This window comes from Octopus bimaculoides, chromosome 11, assembly GCF_001194135.2.
Source record: "Octopus bimaculoides isolate UCB-OBI-ISO-001 chromosome 11, ASM119413v2, whole genome shotgun sequence".
In the NCBI taxonomy this organism is placed as follows: Eukaryota; Metazoa; Mollusca; class Cephalopoda; order Octopoda; family Octopodidae; genus Octopus; species Octopus bimaculoides.
The window spans coordinates 20,997,577-21,004,673 of NC_068991.1; positions in this window are offsets into that span (position 1 = coordinate 20,997,577).

The window sequence follows — 7,097 nt, forward strand, 5'->3', positions numbered from 1 at the left end:
CTTCAGCCCTTTTAGTCTTGTCCATCGCACAGCCTCTTTCGCTATGGCCACCGGGCATATGAAAACTACCCAGCCTTCCCAACCAAAGGAAGAGGGCGAAGCAATCTTAACAATAGACTCGGTTGATAGCCAAATTCGAGCGACAAACGACAGCAAGTGCTCGACATAAACCCACACGTCAGAAATTGTATGGCACTAAACGAGTGCGAGCAGAACGGTTTCATCGCTCTGCGCCCCCGCCTTAATAATAATAATAATAATAATAATAATAATAATAATAATAATAATAATAATAATAATAATAATAGATGCCCAGATGCAATACCAGGAAGTGGCTCTCTTGGCTTCTGATCTTAATTGATTGGAAGTGTCATCATTTACATGTTTTGTCTTAATGGGCTTCAGTAAGCATTCTGCTCAATACCACAGTTTTGCTTGTTGGTTGCTTGACCTTAATCAGTTGAGCGTGTCCCTTAGTGATTGATGATATGTGCATTTCTGATCACAAGCAGTAGTGGGGAAGCATCATAGCCATGTGTTGAGAGGAATTCTGTGGGGTTTGAATAATGCACCTCTCTGGAAACATAGGTGTTTCATTCATAATCCGCAAACAACCCTTATTCAGGGATCTTTTGAGCGAGGTTTGCTATTTGACCTGAAGAAATTTTTAACTGGGCCTCACTAGCAAGGTCATAGTCTGTTTATCTTTATTATGAGATCACCACTTCGTGCACGTATGGTTGTGATGTATGTACCTGGTGTACGGTTTTCCGACGAGTAGTCATGATGGGTTATTAAGCTTCGTATATTTTTACCCCAGTGTCACTTTGATGGCATGTGTTGCTCTCTCACTCAATAGGAGGTAGAGGAGACCCACGTCGGTTATGTATAACCATAGGATTGCACCTAGAAAGTTATCCTCCGAGGCAAAAGTCCTGGCAAGGTTGTTTGTGGAAGGCCAGCAATCGCCCATGCATACCAGCCTCCTCTCTCCTCGCCGCTGATGTTATCGAGGGAAAAGTAAAAGCCGATACAACTTGGCACCAGTGATGTCGCAACTCATTCCTACAGCTGAGTTAACTGGAGCAACGTGAAATAAAGTGTCTTCCTCAAGAACACATCACACAGCCCGGTCCGGGAATCACAACCTCACGATCGTAAGCTCGACGCTCTAACCACTGAGTCATGCGTCTTCTCACTCAATAATAATAATAATAATAATAATAATAATAATAATAATAATAATAATAATAATAGAGCTGCTAGCGTTACAGCTGGGTATATGGAAGGCAAAAGGCCAAATGAAGTTAAAAACCAGAGAAAAGAACAAAAGTTATCTGACAGTCAAGAGGAGGCTTTGCATAGTAGATACCCAAAGATAGTTGCAGGAAATAGTAATGAGACATAGTTATGGTTGTAAAAAGGAAGATTAAAAAAAGAGACAGAAAGTTTGTTAATAGCAGCACAGGATCAAATATTAAGGATTAATTCGAGAAAAGCCGAGATAGACAAAAACCAAGTAGATTCCCAATGTAGTTTTATGCAAACTGAAAGAGGTAAGTGTTACCATATAGTAAATTAATGTAGCTTTCTGCCACAGACAGAATATAAAAAAAAGACATGAAAACCTAAGGAGAGTAATCCACTGGAAGCTATGTAGAAAACAAGAACTTGACTATACTGACAAATGGCATGAACATGAACCTAGTAAAGTACTAGAAGGTAAGTAATAGAAGCTATCAGGTCATAAAGAATGAAATGTACGATTTTGAACTGAAAGTTTATTTTACTTTATCTCAACAAAAAAGCAATGCAGTTAATCAAAGCATGCACGTAAATTTTGCCATTTTACCTGTTGCATATTTATGCCGACAGCGAAGAATCCTGGAGAGCAAGAGGTGATGAAATCACGAAAGGCTGTTTTTGCATCTTCAGATTTGAAGTTTTTTCCTTGTAAAATGTTGTCTAATACCTGAAAAATGTGATGGTCAGTTGATGTAAGTTTTGGTGAATATAGTAGATGACAGAGCACTTCCAAGTTCAGTTTCTGTAACTTGAGTAGCGTTCTTCGGGCAACATTTGTTCGAGCATTGTCATGCAAGAGAATTGGCCTGTTTCTATTAACCAATCTCAGTTGTTTAATTTCAAGTTCACTCATCAATTCATCCAGTTGGTTGATGTATACATCAGCTGTAATTCAGTTAACAGGTCTCATGAAGCTGTAGTAGATGACATCAGCACTGGACCACTAAACAGACACCATTAGCTTTTTTTTTTTGGTGAATATTGTTTTTTGGATTGTGTTTTGGCACTTCGTTCTATCGAACCACCGTGTAGAACGCTTGCTATTGTGGAAATGAATTCAGTTTTCATCACACGTAACAGTACGATGCAAAAATGGTTACTTTTATGCCGTGACAGCAAAGAACAGCAAGCTTCAAGACATGTCATTTGATGCTTGTTCAGTTCGTGTGGTGCCCACTTGTCCAGCTTCTTGACCTTGCCGATTTGTTTCAGGTGGTCCAATACAGTTGGAATCGAAACATCAAACCTTGCTGCTAACTCACGCGTAGTTTGAGATGTATCTGCTTCCACTACAGTTTCCAGCAGATCATTATACATCTTGGTCTCAGGTCAACCACGGAGCTGATTTTCAAGAGTAAAGTCACCAGACCGTAACTTCTGAATGCATCAACGTACAGAGAACTCATTCGCGTTTATCTTTACCAAACACTTAATTGATGTTTCGAGTTGTCTGGGATGCATTGGTTCCACGATAGAACTCATATTCATAAACAACACAAATTTTTTTAATCTATCCATGGGTTCACAATATAATCAGATACCATAAATTGCATTTCGAAAAGTAATGATGTAACTCTTCAATGTTGTAAAACAAAGAATTGTCAGGATAAAACATTAAAGTTAGCGACTGTCAAACTTGGTCTATAAGAAAATCGGACATTTAATTCTTAATGACCTGAGAGAAGGCCTGATTTAGTAGTAGTTGATAGAGAGAATAGAAAGTTCCATATAATGGACTTTATAGTGCCAATTGAAGAGAAAATCAATATTAGAGGTATAGAGAAAACATCAAAGTACTAGGCCCTAGCCATTGACTTAAAGAGACAATGGAAAGTGCGAGTAAAATGTATACCCGGAGTTATATGTGCACTAGGAACTATTCCAAAAGATTTGAATAGAGGGATAGAGGAAATAGGCATAAAACCCAATTTAGCTCCAGAAAATAGTGTTATTAGGGACAGCTGGGATACTTAGGTGGGTTCTTGGCATTTAAGGTTACTTGTTGTAGCCTGATGTGAAGAATTTTTCTTCTCTAACAGTCTAACCTGTTGAGCGTATATGAAATAATAATAATAATAATTCTCTCTGCTATAGGCATAAGGCCTGCATTTTGCGGGAGTGGTAAGTCGAATACGTCGATATCAGTACTCAGCTGGTACTTATTTTATCGACCCTGAAAGAATAAAAAGCAAACTGGACCTCAGCAGAATTTGTACTCATAACGTAAGAAATTAAGAAGCATTTCTTCCATCTCTCTACATTCTAATTTAAAATCCAACTGAGGTCTACCTTGCCTATCATCTTTCAGGATCGATAAAATAAAGTATCATTTACATACTGAAGATGATATAATCGACTGGCCTCTTCCTCCTTCTCAAAGTTGCTCACCTTGTGCCAAAACTGGAAAACAGAAGGTGGCGAGCTAGCAAAATTATTAGCATCAGACAGAGACATATTAGTTTAAAATTTTGGCACCAGGCCAGAAATTTCGTGAAAAGGGGGTCAGACGATTACATCGATTCCTGTGTTCAACTCATTTTATCGACTTATTTTACTTCTACTTATTTTATTCTACTTATTTTATCGACTCCGAAAGCATGAAAGGCAAAGTTGACCTCGGTGGAATTTGAACTGATGACGTAAAGACCGATGAAATGCCGCTAAGCATTTTTCCCGGCGTTCAAACGATTCTACCAGCTTGTCACTTTACAGAACCAAAGAAATATCAAATTCATTTCACTACACACATAGCTCCAAATTTCATATGAGTCACGGTCGTTTAAATTTTGTATTATATATTATGTCAACTGTTGAAAGGATAAAAGACGAACTGTTAGTGTCTGCAGAGAACGACACGAAATTTTGGAAGGTGTTGGAAGTAACCTTATCGGATAGTTCAGAGCGAAAACTGATCACGGAAAGTCTTGAAATCAGAATGTGAAATTTCAATCGATTCCACTATATGGCAGTAGCTATACCAGCTTTTGATTTTACTATTCAATGTAAAGGTATTGTTCTGTTGCAGGAAATGTGCAATGTATAGTCTCGCTTTTAGGAATATAATGTTGTACACAGTGACGCAATCAAACAGTGATATAAACACACATACATACATATGTATACATGTGTGTGTATGTATGCGTATATATATGCATACAAATACAGATAGTTTGATACATACATACATTAATATATGTCTTTCATCTTTAACTTATTTATATATATAAAGGTGAAAAAAGGGTAAGACCCTTTCGGTCATGAATGATCATGAGATTGCACCAAGAAAGTTTCCCTCTGAGGCACAAGTCCAGGCAAGTTTGATTACAGAAGACCAGCAGTCATCGATACGTACCAACCTCTTCTCTCCACGCTACTGATATTATCTAAGGGAAAGGCAAAGGCAGATACAGCTTGGCACCAGTGACGTCGCAACTCATTACTACAGCTGAGTGAAATGAGCAATGTGAAATAAAGTGTCTTATATATATATATATATATATATATATATATATATATATATATATGAGTTGTATTGGTTTCCAGAAGACCGAAGGTGGCAGGTAGTGTTATGGAAGGACCGTAGTTAAACTCTCGGTTCGATAATGATACGAGTAAGGAGTTTAATGCGGGTCTTGTATGAGTATGTATATTTTTAAAACAATGAGACAACAAAGCCAAGGCTGTGTGGAATTTTCAGGACATTTATGAAGAGAAAGTTAGTCTTACAGCTGTTTCTGGGATATTAGCAATATCCCTTCATCATAAACGATGTGAGATGGTTAAATAGAGGAAACTATTAGAGTTCAATATGAAGAGTTATTTTGGAAAGGAAGCAAATAAGAAGTATTTAGGGGAATAGGAGAATAAATATAGAAATAAAAATAATAATGTATAAATATTTTATAATTGCAGTTCCGTTATCCAAGGAAAGTGGTATATAGAAGTGGTAGAAAAACTTCTTGTCCGTGGTATGTAAATTGCAATAGGAGTTCATATTTTGTCATCACAAATGGAAAGTGTCGAGACGTAGATTCCATGTGCTGTTCATTCAAAGGGGTCTTGTGGTATGAACGAAAATTTGAAAATGTAGTGGTAGTATTAAGTGCATAGAGAGGGGAGAAGAGATGTGTATGTTAAAATGAAGAGGGCGGCCAAAAGGATTATTTTCCCACAAATCTAAATGCAACCTAAATAACTGCACAGCACATATCCCGAACACCACTTAGGTAACCCCACAACAACCCTATTTGACTTTCCATTAATTTTTTAACTCTCCAATCTTATTTTAATTGTTTAATACTACACATATAGACATGCATATGCGTACGTATGCGGATTATGTACGTATGTTTATGTATATGTGTGTGTGTATATGTATGCGTGTGTGTGTGTGTGTATGTGTGTACGTGTGCATGTATGAGTGTACATGTGCGCGCGTGTATGCGTATATGCATGGGTATACGTGTATGTACATATATATGTGTGTGTATGTATATTTGTATATGTATGTGTATGCATGCATGCGTATGTGTGTATATGTATATACGTGTATCTGTATGTGTGTGTGTATGTGTATATATATATGCATGCATGCGTACGGGTTTAAATACGCAACTACGCAGGCCTATATAATAATGCACACACACATATATACAGATGTGCGTGCGCATATCGATATGCACTTCTTTCTTCCCTTCTCTCTAACTCCTCTACCGACACTATCACTTTAGAATAAAGACATGTCTATTTATAGAATGGGAGAATTTACGAAAAAAAACAACAACAGACGAGGACAGGTGGTGTAAACAACAAAAGGATGTATTAGTTTAACGCTCGGGAATAGAGAAAGTATTTAACGTTTCGAGCTACGCTCTTCAACAGAAGGAAACTAGGAGAAACTTGATCATTCTTAGTATTTTTCCCTTCCGTTTTGTGGTTTACTACTCACTTTAGAACCCCCTCCCTCCTATACCTTTTTCTGTACCCTTCACTTAATGCTATTCAAACATAGCACCCCACCTCACACTTCTCACACATATTCCTTCCTTACATTCTTATCTCTTCCTACCTCTCCCCTACTCCTCTCAAAATCCACCTCTCATATTATCTTGACCACCAACTAACACACATTTTGCACTTTTCCATTTTCTTTTCTTGCTTTCTTTCCTCCTCATCCTCCTCCTTCTTCTTCTTCTTCTCCTTCTTTTCTCACATTTCCTTTGACCTCTCTCTTCATTTTAACATACACACCTCTTCTTCCCTCTCAGCCACTACATTCTCAAATTTCCATTCACATCACAAGACCCCTTTGAATGAACAGCACATGGAATCTACGTCTCCACACTTCCCAATTGTGATGATAAAATATGAACTTCTATTGGAATTTACATACCACGGATAGGAAGCATTTCTACCACTTTCCTTAGATAATGGAACTTATAAATGGAACATATAAAGATGTTATAACTATAACATCTTTATACATTCTAATGTTTATTTCTGTATTCCTTCTTCTATTTCTCTATACACTCCTTATTTAGTTCCTTTTCCAAAATAACTCCTCATATTAAACTCTAATATTTTCCTCTATTTAACCATCTCACATCATCTATGCTGAAGGGATATCCCTAATATCCCAGACACAGCTGTAAGACTAACTTTCTCTTTATAAATGTCCTGAAAATTCCACACAGTTTTGCCTTTGTTGTCTTCATTTTTTTAACACACACACACACACACATACACACACACACACACACACACACACACACACACACACACACACACACACA